The sequence below is a fragment of the Elephantulus edwardii genome, unplaced genomic scaffold (genome assembly GCF_000299155.1).
Source record: "Elephantulus edwardii isolate Elephantulus edwardi_28Jun2011 unplaced genomic scaffold, EleEdw1.0 scaffold00003, whole genome shotgun sequence".
NCBI classification, from domain to species: Eukaryota; Metazoa; Chordata; class Mammalia; order Macroscelidea; family Macroscelididae; genus Elephantulus; species Elephantulus edwardii.
The window spans coordinates 13,549,975-13,570,618 of NW_006399753.1; positions in this window are offsets into that span (position 1 = coordinate 13,549,975).

A 20,644-nucleotide genomic window follows, 5' to 3' on the forward strand; every position below is an offset into this window, starting at 1 on the left:
GGATTGATTCGGTGACTGGGGTAATCAGGATGGGTGTGTCAGAGGCGGTGTGGTTGGCGCAGGATAGAGCAGGGTTTAGGGCTGTTGTGCATAGGGTGACTATGAGTCGTAAACGGCACATAACAACAACAACAACACACTATGCTAAGTCACTGAAATCAGTAATTGAATCCATCATATTTCTCAACACAAATGTTCCAATCTTGACCATCAGCTGGGACAAACTCACTCCCAGAGCTTCAGCTTCCCCATCTGTAAAATCGGCACACACACACTCCCTTACAGGATCACTAGAGAATAACAATATTTCACCTACCACACAGGAGAGGCTCATCAATATTCCTTCTCTTTTCCTCTCTAGTAAAACAAAATAATTGGCAGGGAAAGCCCAGCAAAGGAGACAGAAATGAAATACACTAGTTATCGTCAGCCTCCTAAGAACAATACATCGAGGGAATTTCTCAAAAGTCTATTTTCTGAGAGCAATGGTTCGTGAAGCCATAATGACGCTCTTAAACTTCCCCTTAATTTTCCAGTATTCAAAAAAATAGCTGCTTTCCTGATGTTGTCAGCAGCGGCAGCCCCGACACTGCCCTTAGAAGAGGAGAGGTGCTGGTACCACCCGCAGCCCTGAGCCTGCACTCAAGGAGTTGATACCTGCAGCCCCTCCACAGCAGATGCAGGCTGCTCTGTGGCCAAGCCACACCCTCCCGCACCCACCTGGGTCCCCTCAGCCAGAGACCTGGGGGTCATCCCTAGGCTGCTCCCACACGGCCCTTCGCTGTGGGCCTGAAACCAAGCTCAGGGCTATGGGGTCCATTCTGACTCCTAACAGCCCCACAGGACAGAGTAGACCTGCCCACAGGGTTTCCAAGGCCCAATCACACTTCCCAGGGGCAGACTGCGTCCTCTTTCTGCAGCAGAGGGCTGGTGGGTTCGAAATGCCAACCTGTGCAGTGAGAAGTTCTAAATGAGTTCTCGGCATCACAGCCGTCATCTCCAGAGTTGAGATTCTAAGGTCAACCAGGCCACCTCAGCAGGGACGTTCTTCCAGTTTCCACACTGACAGGCTTCGGCCACGCCACTCAGAGGTTAAGATGCACAGCTCACCCCTGACTAGATCCTCCACAGACTCGGTTCTCTCCTTCCTTCTTTTCCCATCTGCGTAAAACCACTGTGTGCCAGGCAGTGTACCATCTAGCGCAGAAGCCACACCACAGCGAGGGGAAAATAAATCATGGCCTTTGTGTTTTTGCACAGACCACAACTGCTCCACAGGAGACATCAGCAACGCCCAGTGACGGGAGCATAACGGCTGTCAGGGCAAAGGAAGGTGCTGCTCATTCAGCGTGATCTGGGAGAGTTGGCCAGCAGCTCCAGGTCAGAGGGAGAGTTCATGTCTTTCACAGGAGGGACCCAGGTTTGATTCCCAGTCAGTGCACTTCACGTGTGGCCACCACCCAGCTGTCCATGGAGTCTTGTGTGGTGTTATAATGCTAAACCGATTTCAGGGTCACTTCCAAATAAAGATACACTAGGAAGAAAGGCTTGATGATCTACATCCAGTAACTACCACTGACAATGTTACAGACCCCGTGGTCCATCTGGTCTGTAACAGTCATGAAGATGGCACAAGGCCAAGCAGTGCTTCCTCCCGTCATGCCTGGCTCACCATGAGTCAAGGCCAGCTGGTAACAACATCTCAGCTCGGGTGAGAAAGCAGTGCCTTTCAAAGAGCTCAGAGAAGAAGGTTTCTGAGAGGGAAACCAAACAGGTGCAAAGGTCCTGGGGTATGTGGGGTGGGAGGTCTGTGAACTAGCCACGGACCATCGGGCTGGAGGGATGCTGGATGAAGCGAGGGTCAGGAATAGGAGATTTTTCTCTGAATGCAATGAGAAGAGTCTCAGACAGAGGCTGCCAGGAGACTGCTAAGACGTGTGGATTCAGTCACAAGGGACCAGTGGGGCAGACATCTGAACCGGACAGTGAGAGGATATGACAGGTGGGGTGGTAGGTGGAAAGCAGAGGAGGTAGACTACAGCAACTGTGGAAACAAATGAGTAAAGTGAAGGCTCTGGTCAACAGAGCCTGTTAACCTGTGTTAACCTGGGAGCTGGTTAGAAATGTGCCACCGCTTGGCACATATGATCAGTGGACAAGACTGAAGCTATTGAGGACATCAGTGTTGTTGTTGTTGTTGTAGTGGTGGTGGTGTAGGAACCGTAATCAGTACTCCTGGAAGCAGCACTCAGAACTGTGTTACCCCGGGCAGACCTGCTGCCAGGAACCCTTATAAAGAACAAGGATGTTAGTTTAGAAACCAAGACACGCCTGACCCCAAAGCACACCTGACCCCAAGACACGCCTGACCCCAAGGCATGGTGTTTTCAATTGTTTCCTATGCATGTAAATAATGAATGATTAATTTGGAAGATGAGGTTTGGTGTGTCGGAATTAGTGAGACTGGCTCAGGACAGGGAAGGGTTCAGAGCTTCTGTGCATAGAGTCGTTCTGCATCGCAGGCGACTCACCCAATAACATTCTATGACAGGTTTGGATGCAGGAGTGGCATCCACTTCTTAAACAACATGCCTCCGGAAACTCTATAAACTCGGATAAATGTTGTAGAGGGGCTTCAGGCCTTTTGTTCATAGAGTCGCTTGACTCGAAGGCAATCAACAACAACAACAACAACAAAGAATTATTAAAGGCTTTGAATGGTGGTATTGGCAATGAGTACGGAATACACCATGAACTGCTGAAAGAGGAAATCTGTTCTTGAAAAAGTATATATAGAATTCTCCTTAGAAGCAAGGAGCAAGGACGAGGAGACTTCATCTCATACTCTCTGGTCATGTTATCAGGAAGTGGCCAGTGTGGGGAAGGGGACTGTCAGTGAAGGAGAAAGATCCTCAAGGAGATAAACTGACACCAGGACTGGACAGTCTTGGGACTGCAACAGGCTTGGCCATGGCTGGGACTGCGAGGATACTGTGGGATTAGGCCAAGTTCAGATCTACTGTTCACAGAGTGGCAATGAGTCGGAGCAGCGGTGATAGCACCTGAGAACGTGGGAGCAGGGAAAGAATCATCGGAAGCCATCAGCGTGGGGGCCACATTAACATCAACAAGGGAGGGCTCTGGTGGCGTGTGGCTGTCGTCGTGTGCCAGTGAGTCGGAGCTGACCTTCCTTCCAGTGGGTTCTCAAAGGCAGTTAAGTACAAGGAAGGAGCCTCTGATTAACACCGTTCTCCCACAGAACAGCCAGTGGATTTGAACCGTGTGCCTTTGGGCTGGCAGCACAACTCTTTACCACTAGGCCACCAGAGCTCCCTCCCAGAGAGCAGATAATATTAGCTGTGTCTTCATGTGATTCGACTTCCTTCATGCCTCTTGAGGGCCAGGCAGTTTCTAGAAAACGGTGTTTCTACCGGTCAGGCTGGGCTAGGACAGGACCAGCCGGGATAGAAGGGATGCAGCACTGCAGACAGCTGAGTGGGGGGAGGGCCAGGAGGATGGGGGGAGGTAAAGAGGGGGAGGGGCAGGGGGTGTCCTAGCTGGACGCCTGGAGTCAATGCATCCGCATTCCTGCCTCAGAAGAATTCCGGCAATGCTTTATTCTTCACAGTTGAGCCGGAAGCAGCCCCAGGTAGAAGGGATTATGGAAAACCAGCTTGTTGACCAAAACACGCCCACTAAACCTAACTGTATCATCAAACCACCCTCCGTGGTGTTATCTCCATTCTTCCTGAAGCAGGTAAGAATGGGCAGGGATAAGCCCAAGCCAAACACGTCGACTCTGGGGACCCAGAGGACAGAGCCACCCCACAGGGTATCCGAGGCTGTCAAGGAGGCTCTCCCTGGCACACAAGCACACTGCCACACCCTCCTCTGGTGGAGAAGCTAGAGGCTTTGAATTGCTGACCTTGTGGCTAGCAAGGACCTGCTTTAACTGTAGTACCACCAGAGGCCATCACGGCCAGCACATCTCACAGGTCGGGGCTGGGCTCAGACATGCCTCGGAAGATGCCTCTTCTCGCCATTCCTCTCAACTTCAACGACAACTGCCACCCATGGTAACCCAGCAAAGGGTTGACCCAGTGGGTCAAGAGAATAAACAAGAAGCCCCCATTGTGTAGACAGGAGATGATTCTCACAGAAGCAAGGCTCACATTTCATTCAAGAATATTACTAACGAATAGTGCTACCACCAGCACCTGCTAATGAGTTGATTTCATCTCATGGCAGCCTCATGTCTAATTTCATTAGGTCACCAGGACTTTCTCCTTTGGCTCTAGTAGACGCAAACCTGCAGCCTTTGAGTAAGCAGTCAGGCACATGAACTGTCTGCACCCTGAGCAGATCCTCACAGGCTTTCCCGGTCATTAAGTAACTCCAGGAATAGCAAACGAGTTGTTACTGTTGTTGTTGCTGTTACGTACCCTCAAGTTAACTACCACTCACATCAACCTGATAAACAACTGAAGGAAATCTCCCCCTCTCCTGCGCCACACTAGATATTCTCTCCAGTACATGAATTCTACTGACTTCACCCAATCCACGGGAGGCTCCAATTCTCCTTGATCACTGCTAGTGACAGAGACCTCACTCACTGCAGCGACAGTCGCTCCAAAAGCCCGGTCTGAGTCTCCCCCAAACACTTGTCCACTGTGGAAAGCACCACAATGAGGCCAGTCAGCGTCACCCCGCATGTCCACTGGCTGACAGGCAGTCTGCAATGCTATGCTGAGAATTCTAAAGCTGAGTCCAGGCTCAGAACGGAAAGAAGGTCAGATGCCAAAGATTCCTGCAGGAGGTAGAGTGAAAGAAAATGGCAAAAGAGGAACCCACAGGGCTGAGTGTCCTGGGAGTGCAGAGATGAGGATCCCATCCTCACCAGGCCTTCCAGCTGCTTCTTGTCCTACAGTCAGGAACTGACACATAGCTGACCATTCAGCAGGTTTTCAGAAGCAAATTAATCACACAAGAGGAGGCTGCCCATCCTCCTCGCATGGAGCAGCTGGTGGATTTGAATCCTGTGCCTTTGAGACTGCAGTGCTACATCTTACCACTGGGCCACCAGAGCCCCCCCAACCCCAGTATACTAAACAAGGGGTTTCTCTGTTTTGATGATTTGTGTATTTGTTATTTTGTTTTGTTTTGTTTTAAAGGCATTTATCTTCTCTTCATTTAAGAAATGGATGGTCAATCCTGCTTCCTAGTCTCTCTTAATCTGGGAGCTCTACTAAAACCTGTCTAACATGGGTGGCCCTTGTAACATTTGACACACCAGTAGTATAGCTTTCAGTATCACAGCAACCTACAAATTATCTCAGTACAGCAAACTGACAGGCAAGTGCTGCATCAGTTAGAACAATCTTTTCTCCAAACACAACAAACTGACAATTTTGTTAAGCAAGTGAAAAAAAAAACCAACAATATGAGAATGACAAAACACTGGAATAAGTTATAACTTATCATATTAAGTTATAAGTTATAACTGTGCATCTGTAACTCTCTTTCTGATAAATACCGAGAAGAGCTGTCCACCTGTCCAAGCTGCAGCTTCCTCATCAGTAAGAAGGAAATAACCCCTGTCTGGTTAAGTCTGTAAGATGGACAAGTGATGCTGTGGTTTATGCGTTGTGGTGCTAACTGAAAGGCCATTAGATCAAACATACCAGCTGCTCTGTGAAAAATTTGGACAGTCTCCTCATAAAGACTTGTAACTGAGGAAATCCCATGGAGGGTGGCTTTCAGTTAAAATCAACAGTTGATTTGAATAAAGTGGATTCAGATTCATAGAGAACCTCCAGGGTTTTCGGAGGCCAAATATTCGGATATTAACCCATAGGTTGGTTGTTCAAAACCATCCAGTCACTCCCAAGATGCCTGTAGATCTGCTCCCATAAAGACTACAAAACACGCAACCACTATGGAAGGCGGTATGGCACTTTCTCAAAAAGCTGCAAATAGAAATTCCATTTGACCGAGCAATTCCACTACTGGGAATTTACCCTAAAGAAACCATAACTGCCACCTGAGCAGATATATGCACAACCATGTTTACTGTGGCTTTGTTCGCAATAGCAAGGAGTTGGAAGCAACCTAAGTGCCCATCAACAAACGAATGGATAGAGAAGCTCTGGTATATTCGCACAATGGAATACTATGCAGCATTGAAAATCAAGGAACTCAAGAAATATTATGTAAAATGGGTGACCCTGGAGAACATTATGCGGAGTGAAAAATCTCAGTCACAAAAGGACAATTATTCACCACAAGAAGATAGAAGAAAACAACCCTATTGAAAAATGGGCACAGGATATGAACAGACACTTCACCAAAGAAGACATTCATTCAGATGGCAAACAAACACATGAAGAAATGTTCAAAATCCCTAGCTTTAAGAGAGATGCAAATCAAAACAACTATGAGATATCATCTCACCCCAGTAAGAATAGCAAAATTTAACAGATTAGCAAACATCAAATGCTGGCAAGGTTGTGGAGAAACTGGAATCCTTATTCACTGTTAGTGGGAGTGTAAAGGTGCAACCACTATGGAAGGCTGTATGGCGCTTTCTCAAAAAGTTGCAAATAGAAATTCCATTTGATCCAGGAATTCTACTACTGGGAATTTACCCTAAAGAAACCACAACTGCCACCCAAGCATATATATGCATATCCATGTTTATTTGTGGCTTTGTCCGCAACAGCAAAGAGCTGGAAACAACCTAAGTGTCCATCAACAAACAAATGGATAGAAAAGCTCTGGTATATTCACACAATGGAATATTATGCAGCACTGAAAAACAAGGAACTCATGAAAATATTTTGCAAAATGGATAACCCTGGAGGACATTATGCTGAGTGAATATCTCAGTCACAAAAGGACAAATATGGCATAGGGCCACTGTTGTAAAATGGGACTGACATCTGGGTTGAGGGAAGACAGAAAAGGAGGGGAGGAATGATGTATACTGCATTGAAACAGATGAGGGAGAGGACTGTTTAAAAGGGACATATGAATGGGTATTATGGTCACGACAGGAGGCCAAAATGAAGGCTGCACAGTGGAATGGACTTGGAGGAAAGGATTGCATAACAATGAAAGAGTGGGGTTTGCTTTTTTTTTACTTTTCAAGGAGAAAAGTGAATTGGGGGGAGGGGGAAGGCAGGGAGAAAAGTGCAACAATGAATGACTGGAAACCCTTAGTCTCTGTAAGCTTTCATTAAAATTAATTTAAAAAAAAAAAGATTACAATACAGGAAACGCTGCTGAAACAGCTCTACCATCCTCTACAGAGTCATGAGAGGCTGAAATTGATTAGATGGTGCCTTACAGTAAGTCAGCTGGTGTTGCTAGAGTCATCTCCACCTTTGTCTCTCCTTCCCCTTCCCTCCCTCCTCTCCTTCCCTCCTTTAGTTCCCGCTCCCGCTTTCTCTCCAGCTCTCTCATTCACATTTCCATATACACATACTTTTCTATAAAACCCAACCGAATCCCATTACCATCAGTTAGTTCATTCTGACTCAGAGCAACCCTGTACAGTTTCCAAGGCTGAGAATGTTTACGGACACACACTGCCACGTCTACCTCCCATGGAATGGCTGGTGGGTTTAAAACGGTGGTCTTTTGGTGACCATCCAACTGTCTTAAACACTGTACCACCAGGACTCCTACTTTTATAGATGTAAACATATTTAGAAATCAACATGTATCTAAAAGTGTTAGCCTGTATACAATGTGTAGTCATCATTTTTTTTCCTTTTTCACTAATCACAGAGCCCTCTGTTGTGTCTGACCTGGCTTGCTATTATTATTCTTGGCACCGAGGCTCACAAGCTAACCTTCTCCATGGGCAATCCAGGCAAAAGATCCTAAAAGCTTTAACTGGCTTAGGGGCAGAACTTGGAATGGCATGTGGTGTGTAATTATTTTTAACAAGGGAGAAAAAAAAATAAAATAAAACCACCCAGCCCATCTTGTCAGGTTTCCATTTCGAGGGAAGACAAATTGGCCACAAGCGCATCCGTGAAGGGCGGGCTGGTCAGGACGCACCCTCACCCTTCACTGGCCTGGTCGGGATGAATGGGATGATTCAGCTTCCCGGCAGAGCTGTCCCTACATCCCTTTCTCCCCACGCTCAAAGGGAAACTCGGCCTATCTTGGTGCCCAGAGCCACAGGGAGCTTTTGCTCAGATGCCTGAAGCTTCTATGACAACAGAGCGTGTTTGCTTTATCGTTTAAATTTCAAAATACTCCTTTGGCCAAGACGGCCTACAAACACAATGCAGAAGGAAGCCATGAAGCTGCCAGGTGACTGATGCAGCTGAAGAACAGGCTGCTGGCCTTCATGCCTCGTTCCCACTCTTCTCATTATAAGCTAGGAAAGAAGGCAGGGGCCTGCTGATGGCAGAGTGTGCAAAGTATGGAGCTGTTAATCTAAAGGTCAGCAGTTTGAATCCACCAACGACTTCATAGGAGGAAGATGGGCCATCTCCTCCCCTGTAGATTTACAGCCTCTGAAATCCGATGGAGGGTCGCTATGAATCAAGAGTCTCCACAGCATCGAGTGACTGAGGAAGGAGCCCTGGTGGCGCATGAGACTGACATGGGCTGTCTGTCAAGTGAAAGGCCAGTGGTTCGAATCCACCAGCCTGGGGAGCTCTGCTGGCCTAGTGGCAAGAACTGCACTGCAATCCAAGAGGTATGAGGTTCGAATCCACCAGATGCTCTGCTGGAGATGGAGGGACAATCACCTCTTGTACCAGTCAGATGCAATTTGAAGCTACACATACACAAAATAATAAATTTTTTTCAAAAAAGGTGGCTCAGTCACTGCACCATCAAATCCACCAGCCTGTTACATGGGAGGAAGACAGGCAGTCTCCTCCAGCAAAGATTTACGGCCTTTGAAACTCAGTGGAAGGTCAAGATGAGTGAGAAGTGACTCTACACAGTGGACCGACCCCAGGCAGGAGGGTGGGGTGGGTTTTCATATCATAGAAGTCAGCTGTTTCAGGATCTCTAGTGGCTTAGTGGTAAGGAGTTGAACTGACAACCCAAAAGGGTATAGTTCAAATCTACTGGCTGCTCCACAGGACACAGAGGGGCAGTCTCCTCCCATGTGATTAAACTGCCTCTGAAAACCCACTGGCGGGTCAGCTATGAATGAGTCAGTTCCTACTCGATGGTACGTAACAGCAAGTTAAGGACTTAACCAGTTATGTATCTGACTTGTAGCAGAAAGGCTGGTGGTTCAAAATCATTCGGAGGCACCTTGGAAGAAAGGTCTGTGATCTACTTCTAGAAGATTCCAGCCTTGAAAACCTATGGAGTAATCGTACTCTGATACATAGGATCTTGATGAGTAGGACACTCATTGTAGGCAACTCACAGCTCCAAGCAGATAATAACACAAAGTCTACGCTATCCTGAGTATGGTGAGGTGTACTGAGTATATCATGGGCTGTCCAAAGAACAAAGAACAAAGTGAAGCTAGACAATGACTGAGAAACAAAGATGGTAAGACTTCATAGATAAGACCTGGGCATGTTATCAGGAGGGCTGTCCCTAGAGAAGGACATTCTGCTTCAAGAAACAGGGTCAGCAAAGAGAGGAAGACCCCAAAGGAGAAGGGCTGACAGGGTGACCGGAGCAATGGTGTCAGGCACAGCAGAGGTTGGAGGATGGTGCAGGGCAGGGGCTGGGGTGCACAGGGCCGCTGGGAGTAGGAACGGATGCTACAGCACCTGAGGATGACAACAACAACAGTGACAAGGTCCACGCAAAGTCACAACCCCAGGAAAGTCATCTTCACCCTGGGCCTCCATGCCGCACCCCCCAACACAGAGACTGGTAAGGGGCCACTGGCCTCAGGTCAGCTTTGCAGATGGACAGAAGAGGAGTCTGGCTCTGTCCTGCCCTCACTGAAACATGCCCAGGGGTGGCCAGCTGGAGGAACTGACCCTTCCCTAACAGTGCCCTTCTGTCCCACAGTGTGGACACTAGGAGCAGTGAGTACAGCCCCTCCTGCAAGGGTTAGTGTGGCGATTCTCACTCCAAACACAGAAACAGCAATCGGGCTTGTAAACGTTTTTATTTTTCCTGGAGCGGCCGCTGAGTAGAAAAGGGCTCCCCACGGAAGTGGAAGCTGTAAGTCGGTGCCCACAGTGGGGTCACCAGATGTTGACCATGAGGTGGGAGACAGGGAAGGGGCTCCTGGCCAAGAGGAGGAGGGACTTCAGGCTTTCTGCCCCCACAGAGGCCACAGAGAAGACATTTCCTCAGGATTCAACTCAAATGACCCTGTTGGGGCAGGGCGGGGACCTATGTGTCAGAAAGAAAAAGACATGTTTTCAGGGAGCGGCCAGCTCCACGCACGGTCCAGGGCAGCAGCTACACCCAGCCATGCATGTTGCTGGCCCTGAAATTCTGGGACCAAGACTTGGTTCACAGGAGGAGAGAGGCGAGCTGCCTAGAGGCCCCTGCTTCATAGTGGGGTACCGCAGCCTTCTGAAAGAGCAGCTGAGGAGTCAGCTAGGCCTGGACCCCAGGCCCTAGCTCCCATACAGGCCACCCCTGGGCACACTGAGAGGTGCCCAGATGCCTGGGGAACCAAGGTAGGTAGCTAGGACCCAGGCGGGCAACTTGGGAAGACCAGCAACACAAGAGACAGCATGGCTGAGAAAAAGGGGCACCCTGGCCTCGGGCGTAGGACACAAAGGAGTCAGCCAGGCAACTGGCACATTTCTTAATACCCCTTATGCTGTGTATGTTATGTACCATCGAGTCAGGAATCAACCCACAGCGGGTTTTCAGAGGCGGCTAATCACACGGAAGAGACTGTCCGTCCTTCTCCTACAGAGCAGCTGGCGTATCCTAAGCACGTGCCTTCAGGTTGACAGCTCAGCTTCCTACCACTAGGCCACCGGCGCTTCCTACCTGGTACCCCTGCCCTGGCCCTCCAGAGCAAGTGGCACAGCGAGTTATGTGGCAAGGTGTTAACTGAAGGTCTCCGTCACTTACAGGATGAAGGACCTCATGTCTGGGAGAAACAGGCAGAGGGGAAAAGAGGAAGGTGTTCAACAACACAGCCTGACACAGCGGTGCAAAAATAGGCTCAAACACAGCAACAGGGTGACGGCGGCGCAGGGCCACACAGGGCCCCATCTCCTGCATGACACAGAGCTACAAGACTGGACTCAAACACAGCAAGAAGGTGACGGCAGCGCAGGGCCACACAGTGCCCCATATGCTGCTTGATACAGACCTGCAAAAAGGGGCTCAAACACTGCAACAGGGCGAGGGTGGTGCAGCGCCACGCAGGGCCATGGAAGGCTCCATCCACTGCATGACACAGACCTGCAAGACTGGACTCAAACACAGCAACAGGGGAGGGCCATGCAGGGCCTCGTCTGCTGAACATGGTGTTGCTCAGAGCAGGGACCAACTCCCCTGCACCTGAAACACTATTTCTCACTAAGTGAAAAACTAGTGCACACGCCTGGTGAGAGTTTCAGCAGGACAGACACGGCCAACATCCCACACGATGCTCCAGCGGCCTGGGACACCCGGCTCAGCCTTCTCAGTGGTGGCCGCTTTCCTCTGTGCTTCTCTGACACACTACAGACACCTTATTCAAAGCTGTGCAAATGGCTCCCAAAAAAAATTCATCTGTCCCCCCAAAACCAAATGCCATGGGATGAGCGACGGAAGTGTGACTCCCCACAGCACACAAAGCCTGCACATAGGAAACCTGGGGACACCTGCTGTCTCGCCTCCAGCTCTCACACGGCTGTAAACAAGGGACCTTCCCTGGTCCACGATGCGTTTGTCAAACCTTCTGTGTTTTCCGTTGGTAAGTTCACTGCTTAAAATGGGCCCCACATAGTACGAGAGGGCTTATCTACCGTTCTTAAGACCAAGGAGGCTGGGATGAGGATACCAAGGAAATGTAAGGGCCGGAGAAGCTTTGCTGAGCTGTGAGTGACCACCGTTAGACAGGAGTTCAGGGTCATGAATTAAATAAAGTATTAAATAGGGTGCATTTAAACACAACCACATGCACACACACACACACACATACACATAAAATAAGAGCATCCACTGACCGCTTAGCATAAGTCCTGTGGCCAGAGGTTCACAGGAGCCTAACCTCATACAGGGTCACCTCAGAGATCCGGGGACCGGGCTCCAGACATCATAATCCTCTTGCGATACTATTATCACAATAAAGCAAACAGCACAATTCGAGGGTTTGTGTGGTTGGTTCGTTGTTTGGATTTTGTTTCGTGTTGTTCTCCAGTGCATCTAAAAAGTTCTTTCCACGACACTGTGAAGTCTACTAAAGGTGCCGTGACAATATGAAAATGCTGGAAACATGGCAATTATTAAGATGTGACACCAAGTGGCCATGTGCTGTCAGAAAATGGCACCAATAGGTGTGCTTGAAGCGGGTTTGTTACATTCAATTTGTGAAAAATACTGTCTTCGAAGAGCAATTGAGTAAAGTGCAGAGACAGGAGATGTGCCCTTGCTTCTAGGGGTGATGCTTCAGAGCTCACAGATTCTGTGTTCAAGGTCACTTTACGGAACTGGCAACAACAAGGGTCGATTGGGGGCACACGCGTGTGCACGCCTGTATGAGCACAGTCACACACAAACGCAAGCAGTTAGGGAATTCCAACTCTGTAGCTCACCCTCTGGAGTTTTGCTTTGACAGCCAGCAAATGACAGCCTTCGACTTTAAGGATTCCAAACGATGCACCTTCAGAGCTGAAAGCATCCCCAACCAGAATGAGAAGCCAAAGGCTGGCTGGGTCAACTCAACAGTTTCGAATCCTCAAGCATCTGTCAGTCCCCCAGTGGCAACAGCTGAGCTCCGCTTGACCACACATCAGGGACCAACACTGAATCAGCCATTTACAAGGGTCCTCTCATCCACCCTCCACAGCCATGGAGGGAATTGGGACTGTGAATATTAGTCCCATTTTGTAGAAAAAATAAACCAAGGTGCAAGAAAAAAGGCATCTTTGCCACGCACGGTCACGTGGCTGGTAAGCAGTAGGTGGGCAAGATGCAAACCCATTTCTTTCACGGTCTAGTTGTGAGGACACACACACATATCAGGGAAACAGCATCTTACCACCAGACCACCAGAGCTCCCTAAAGGCTGTTGTTATGTGCCATCGAGTCATTTGCGACTCATAGCGGCCCTATGTACAATAGCCCTGAACCCTGCTCTATCCTGTGCCAACCTTATTGTCTCTGACATGTTTACCCTCATTACCCCAAACATTAAATCAATCCATCTCATCGAGGGTCTTCTTTTCTTATGCTGTTCCCCCACCCTCCCAAGCATGATGTCTTTCTCTAAAGATGGGTCCTGCCTTACAACATGTCCAAAATATGTCAGACGAAGCTTCAGAATCCTTGCCTCCAAGGAGCAGCCGGTTTCACCCTCTCTAAGGAGGGCGAAATCTGCTTGTTCTCATGGTATATCCAATACTCTTCTCCAGCACCATAGCTCAAGGCATCAATTCTCCTCCTGTCATCCCTAATCATTGTCTAGCTTTCTGATGCATAGCAAGTAATCGTGAAGATCATGGCGTGCATCAGGCTCACCTTAGTCCCCAGACTGACATCGTTGCTCTTCAGTACCCTGGAGAGGTCCCTGACAGCAGACTTTCCCAATGCAATTCGTCTTTTGATTTCTTGGCTGCTAGTACCAAGAGTGTTAAACATAGTAACTAATCATTGCAACGGGGGATTGCAAGAAGTTGTATTAAAAATGATGCTTACTCTGAGGCCCAAGGACCTAAATGGTGCAGAGGTACCACTGCTGACGCTCTAAAAGGGGTCAAGTTTATCTCAGGGGCAGAAGGAAGCGGGGGAAAGAAGACCCCGTCACTGATGGTAGGAGCTAACATTTGCACAGCTAGCCTCCTGCATGTTAGACTCCATCCGTGCTCCAGCTCTCAGCAAGTGCCTCCTCTTAACACCTGAGGGCATGCAGCTCTGAGAGGCCAATTATCCTGCCCTAAGTCACACAGCCAGTGGGGGCCAGCGCTCAGGCCTCCTGGCTACCAACCCAGATTGCATGTTGTCAAATGCTGTGTTGTCAATTGCTGTGTGTTACACATTGCTCGGGCCACCCTAGCAGAGGGGAGCTTCCAGAGATGGCACCTCCACTGAGGACTGGAAGTGATTCACTGACATTTATTTACCAGGCAGTTCTGTGCATTAGTTTCTAAAGCGATCGAACCACCTGCCCTTCTCTGCTTCTAGGACAGAGAAGCATCTGGAAGATTAAATCACTCAGCAGCTGGATGACATTCTCATGCTTAAAAGTCTAATTTGTGACTCCAACACTGAAGCTCATACTGTTGACTGGAGGGGTGTGCAAGAATGCAGCTCAGCCTCTGGCTGTGGACTCTGTGTGTCTGTCCCTCCTCCACTGACTTAAGTATCAACCACCAGTCACCACTTCCCCATGGGATCAAGTCGACAGGAAAGACATGAAGTTGAGCTGCTTTGGCAAATTCAGATTCCTAGAAGCCTTGTCCTGGCAGGATGAGTTGGGGGTGCAAGGAATGCCATCAATCACACCTCCAACTCTGTGAGCATGCAAGAAAAAAGGCAGAGTTCCCAAACTTCAGCCCCCACCCCACAGAGGCAATGAGACCCCGGAAGGATTCAAGAATGTGGACCCTTTTTTTGAGCTGCTGGGGAGGGGGGTAGCTTCTACATACAATCTGCAGCATAAGGACAAGAAGATGAGTGGAGGCCACCACCACCTCAACCCACCCTGGGACACTTTGCCAAGATCTCCTTCTCCAGGGAACTTCTTCACCTTCCATCTTCCTCTCAACCCCAAGCAGACACACACACACACCGCCCCCGCTTCAGAGCCAGGGAGCACACAGTTTAGCACACCTGTAAAGCCACAGTAAGCTACTCCCTTTGTCTGTGCCTGTACTTTCCTATCTATAAAATGGGGAGGTATTCCACCTCATAGCAACCTTCAATGGGTTTCCAGGACTGTAGGTCTTTATGGCAGAGGACTGGTCATCTTATTCTCCCAGAGTGCCTGGTGGATTAGAACCACCCACTTTTTAGTTAGCAGCTCAAAGCTAGGGAGGGGCATTACCGGAAGGAGCCAATCCTTGGAAAAGGATGTGATTATTGCAAAAAAGTAGAGTTCCTGGAAGTAGGGAAGACTCTTAGCAACACGGAGTGACACAGCTCCTGCAAAGGGCTTGGGGGACTGGCACAGGCTCAGGAAGGATTTTGTTCTCTTCAAAGAATAGGAGCTGACACAATGGTACCCAGCCAACCAATGAAAACAGGAGAAACTGAAGCAGCCACCTGCATTTCTGTAAGGATTAAGGACATGGATTAAATCTAGATGCTGTGTTTTATGCGGATCTGACAGCGACTCAAAAGTGTTAACATCAAGAGCGCTGGTGGTCTAGTGGCAAAATCTGTGCTGCAATCCCAAAAGTTCGTGGTTCGAATTCACCAGATGCTCCTCTGGAGAAGGAAGAGCAATCTCCTCCTGTGCCAATCAGATCCGACTTGATGGTACACAACGACAACAACAACAACAAAAAGTATTAATAACTATTTTTTTGCTCGTCTGAGCTGCCACCAAGTCAGCCTTATGACCTCATGCTCAGCAACATGGGGCTGCTGGGATCTACAGGGTTTTCCTGGGGCCATTTCTTCTGAAAGAGTTGGCCAGGCCTTTCTTCCTTGTCTGTCTTAGCCGGGGAGCTCCACCACAATCTGTTCCGCATCAGAGCCACACCCAGTCGCCACTGACTCATAGACAATGGTTGGACATGGGGTGCATTTGCTGGGAATCGAACCCAGATCTCTGACATGGAAGGTAAGGATTCTATCATTGAACCAACAGTGTCCACCAGATGAGGAAACTGAGACCCAGAGAATGATGGAGTCGGTCATTTGCTGAGTCAGAGCTCAAAACCTGAATTTAGATTATAGAGCTGGGCAGAGGTGGGAATATAAGTAATACAGTTTGTACAGCACTAGACATCTTTAGCAGGCTACCTATTGAAGCTGGGGACCAGTAAGGACCAAGTGTGCCTGCCTGGTGCACTAAAAATGTTGTGAGGAGCCATGGGGTCAACTCTGACTTCTGATGATAAAGCGGCACTTAGGGAGTACCTACTCCCTGCCAAGCAAAGCTTGTTATCTCATTCAAAATCTCATCCAAGCCTGGAAACAGAGTATCGACAGGCAGTGCTTGGATTAGAAAAGAGTTACATTCCTGAATTGAATTTGTACAAACATTGGAACAGTTAGGCACAGTTTCTATGTAACATCAGCAAGTCCAATGTTAAGTTCTTGTTACGTATCCTGAGACAGAACTGCCTTATTGCTGACCCTTGAGCAAGTTTTCAGAGGTGGGAAAGCCCACCGGGTGGACACTGCCCATGCCTCACCCCACGAGCAGCTGGTAGATTAGAAGCACTTGCTTCTGGGTTGGCAGCACAAAGCCTTACCACTAGGGCACCAGAGTTCACTTGACGTTGACTTAGTATACAGTACAGAATGTATTTTTCCGTGCAAACAAAACATTAAAGAAAACCTCTCTGCACACACTAACACGTCTTTAACATAATGATACAATAATAATAATAGTTTTCATTTAAGTGAAAAAGTAAAGCCCATTTGTTATTGAATACCATTGAATATAACTCAAAGTTGTTTTTCTTTTTTAACATAATAGGCTTCATAGGGATTGATTCGGAACTGCTGCTGTTCATAAAACTGATGCTCATACCTGGGCTTGTGCTGGTCTCTGAAGGGTACAGAATTTGGGGAAGAACCCCCTAGATTCAGGACTTACAGAAGTAAGTAAATGAGCAAAATTATGTAGAAATTAATCCAGAGCAAAGAAAAATGGAACCTTGAACTGGAGACAAAGGGCTGAAGGGTCAGGCTGACTCAGCAGAAGAATAAGGTGCCTCTTTATTCTGCACTCAGGCATCCAAGGACTCTGGTGGCTTTAACAGTAAGGAGTTGTGCTGCCGACCCAAAGGTAGGCAGTTCAAATCCACCAACCATTCAGAGAGGAAAATATGGACAATCCCTGCCTGTACAATTTACAGCCTCTGAAAATGAGATAGAGGATCAGCTATGAGTTGGTTCAACAAGGCAACCAAGCCTGGGGTGGGGGAGCCCTCATTCCAGTGTATTCAATTTCATGTATTTTTTTTTAAATAAAAATTTATTTTATACTGGTTTACTTACAAAGTTTGTATACATTGTTTTTCACACAGGATCTTTCCCAATCCCTTTATCCACACCTCTCTTCCACCCATCAAATTGTGCGACCCTTCCCATCCTTCCAATCCTACCCACCTTCACCCCTCTGCTCCCCTCCCCCCCCCAGGATCCTAATACTCTACAATAATGGTATTTGTCCTTAATGGACTGAGTTAGCTCACTTGGCGAGTGCTCTCCAGTCCCTCCCAAGCTCAGTGGTGAGTGACACAATCAAAGCTCCTGCAGAGCACCCACACATCCAGCACCTCAAGTACAAAGGGTGGGGAAGTGCCTGAGGGAAGGTGAGGGAAGTCCCTGGGGACACAGGTCAAGGTTGCAGGGCTGGGCTGCTGCCAGTAAAGCACAAGGGAAGCTGCTGAAGGGTTGGTCCCCCCCCCTCCCAAACTCTATCCTGGGGACTTCCCTGAGGCTCCACCTTCTGTGTCAGCATCTGCTCAGCCTGGGTTTGCAGTGGGGACCAATGATCTGGATCTGGGAGTCCACTGGGTAGTGCAAATGGTTAGCGCGCTCTGTGGCTACCAGCAGTTGGAAGTTCTAGTCCAACCAGAAGTACCTCAGGATCAAGGCCAGTACAGTATTTCCACCACCGCAAACCCAACAGAGGACAGCTTCATGCCATGAGAACCGACTCCACAGCAGCTCATTTATAACAAAAAAACAAAAACAAAAAATCCACCCACTACCACCAACTCATAGTGACCCCTAAGGGCAAAGTACAAGTGCCCCCCCCACACACACACACACACACAAACACGGTTTCCAGGGGCAGACAGCAAAACCTTCTCCCTAATGGATTCTAAGCTTTGACCTTTAGGTTAACAGTCAGTCATTGTGCCCTCAGCAGCCTAATTAGGTTGGAAGTGACTTTCAAACACTGGGAAGTACTTATTCAGCATTTGTTATGTCTTGAGTCAATCACTTTGCATCACTATCTCCCTTAACTATAGGAACACTCCAGGAGGGCTTTTACAATCAATGCTCAGTGGAGGAAACAGGGTTAGCATAATTGCACAAAGGTGCAAAGCTATTGTGTGACCTTAACTTCAGAAGAACAGAAGCTGTTGTGCAAACAGAGCAAGGGAATGTGCCAGGCGTGTAAGGCGTACAGTCAAGGAAGGTATGCAGCAGGGCTGCGGTTCCCTTTCTTACAAGAGGAATGTTGCCTTGGGATCCAAGGAACACTCAACAACCTGCATTGTACAGGGGACACAACCTTGCTTGCTGAAAGTGAAAAGGGCTTGAAATACTTGCTGCAAATAACGGAAGACGCCAATACAGTCTCCAACCTTGATTACCTCTCAACATCTGGAAAACAAAAATCCTCACCTCTGGGCCAATAGGTAACATCATGACAGACAGAACAAGAACTGGAATTGTCAACACTCTCCTCCTTCTTGGATCCCCAATCAGCACCTGTGCTATCGGCAGTCAAGAAATCAGATGTATCACACTGAGAAAAATCCTCTGTAAAGAACCTCTCTAGGGAGCTCTGGTGGCCTAGTAGCAAGAAGCTGCACTGCAATCCCAGAGGTGTGTGTTTTGAATCCACCAGATGCTCTGCTGGAGAAAAGAGGGGCAATCTCCTCCCGTACCAGTCAGATCCCATTTGACAGTACACACAAACACACACACAAAAAAATAATTATTTTTTTAAAAAAGAACCTCTCTAAAGTGCTAAGGAGAAATGATATCAGTTTAAAGACTAAGGTAAACCTGATTCAAACTATACTCTTTTCCATTACTTGAAAGTTGGACAAGAATAGTATGGAAGAAGGAAGAAGACGAATCAACGTCTTTGAGTTGTGGTGTTGGAGGAGAGTACTGAATAATATCTCCTGGACTGCCAAAAGAGCAAGTATGTCTTGAAGAAAGTGTGACCAGTCTGCTCCCAGAAGCCTGGAAGCAAATACGGTGAAGCCTTGTCTCACACACTTTGGGCACACTCCTAGGAGGACTGGCCCTTGGAAAACTACATCATGACTGGAAAGGTGGAGGGTCAGTGAAAGAAAGACTCTCAGCAAGATGGATTGACACAGTGACTGAAACGTCAAATATATCAGAAATTAGAAGGAGGGCACAGGGCAGAGTAGGTTTCATACTGCTGATAGAGTCATACACAACTCAACAGCTCATAATAACAACAACAGCAGTCTAGCTTCACCACTACACTCTGATTATCAAAGCCAAAGACATCCTCTCCTTCCCGTTGTAAGAACCTAGGATTCCATGAAAACCCAAGAGTTTGGGGCCCTAAGGACTGCCTGAGAGGAACTGACATACAGACAACAAGGCCTATACCACTCACAGACATTCCTGCAGCAAATGCTGTCAAGAGCTTGTTCGTCCTTGGATAACAGATGAACTGTGGTCTGGTCACTCAGGGAGTAGTGGACCACATTGATGAATAACCCACCACCTCTCCTGTGGCCTCGTGGTTAAGGAGTTGGACTGCCAAACCAAAGGAATACAGTGTGAATCTATCACAGAAGAAAGATCAGTGGTCTCCTCCAGTGTGATTTACAGCCTCTGAAAACCCGGCAGAGGGTCAGCAGAGAGTCAGTTCTGACTGGACAGTAATGGGATGGAGACAAGAGGCCTCAATAAGGACTCATCAGCGTGGAGCTCAAAGTGGGGAAGGAGCCTGCACACAGGATGGAATTGTCATGAACTCTGAATAAAGATGCCAAAACAACACAACATTCAGTGATAAAACCAAAGAAGAGATGCCTTTCGATGATAGTGTTAGCAAAGAGTACTGAATATACCATCGATTTTATCAAAAGATCAAACAAGTCTGTTTTGGCAGAAGTGCAGCCACTCCTTCGAGGCAAGGCTGGTGAAACTGGCTCTCACATTTTGGGCATGCTGTCAACAGAGATCAGTCCTTGGAAAAGACGTCCTGCTAGCAGGGGTAGAGGGTCAGCAAAAGGGGGAAACACGCTCAAAGAGACGACTGACACAGGAGTAAAACAATGGGCTTGAAGACCATGGGCGATAATCCCCTCCAGTGTGATTTACAGCTACCGGAAACAGTTCCAATTGGAAGGCACAGAACAACAACAAGCATCCTCCTGCATCACGTCTGAGAAGCAGAAAAGGTTAGTCCAGGACTGGATCTTTTTACCTGGTCCACGTTCAGCCGTAAGATACAACAGGACTGACATTCTAAAGACTGGATGGGAGTGGGAGGGAGGTAAGGGAGTGGGGAGGCAACAAGGAGTGCAGGTGGCAAAGGGAGAAAAGGAAAATATCAAACCCCAAACCAACCCACTGCCATCAAACTAACTACATTTCACAATCATCCTGTAAGACAAGGAGGAAC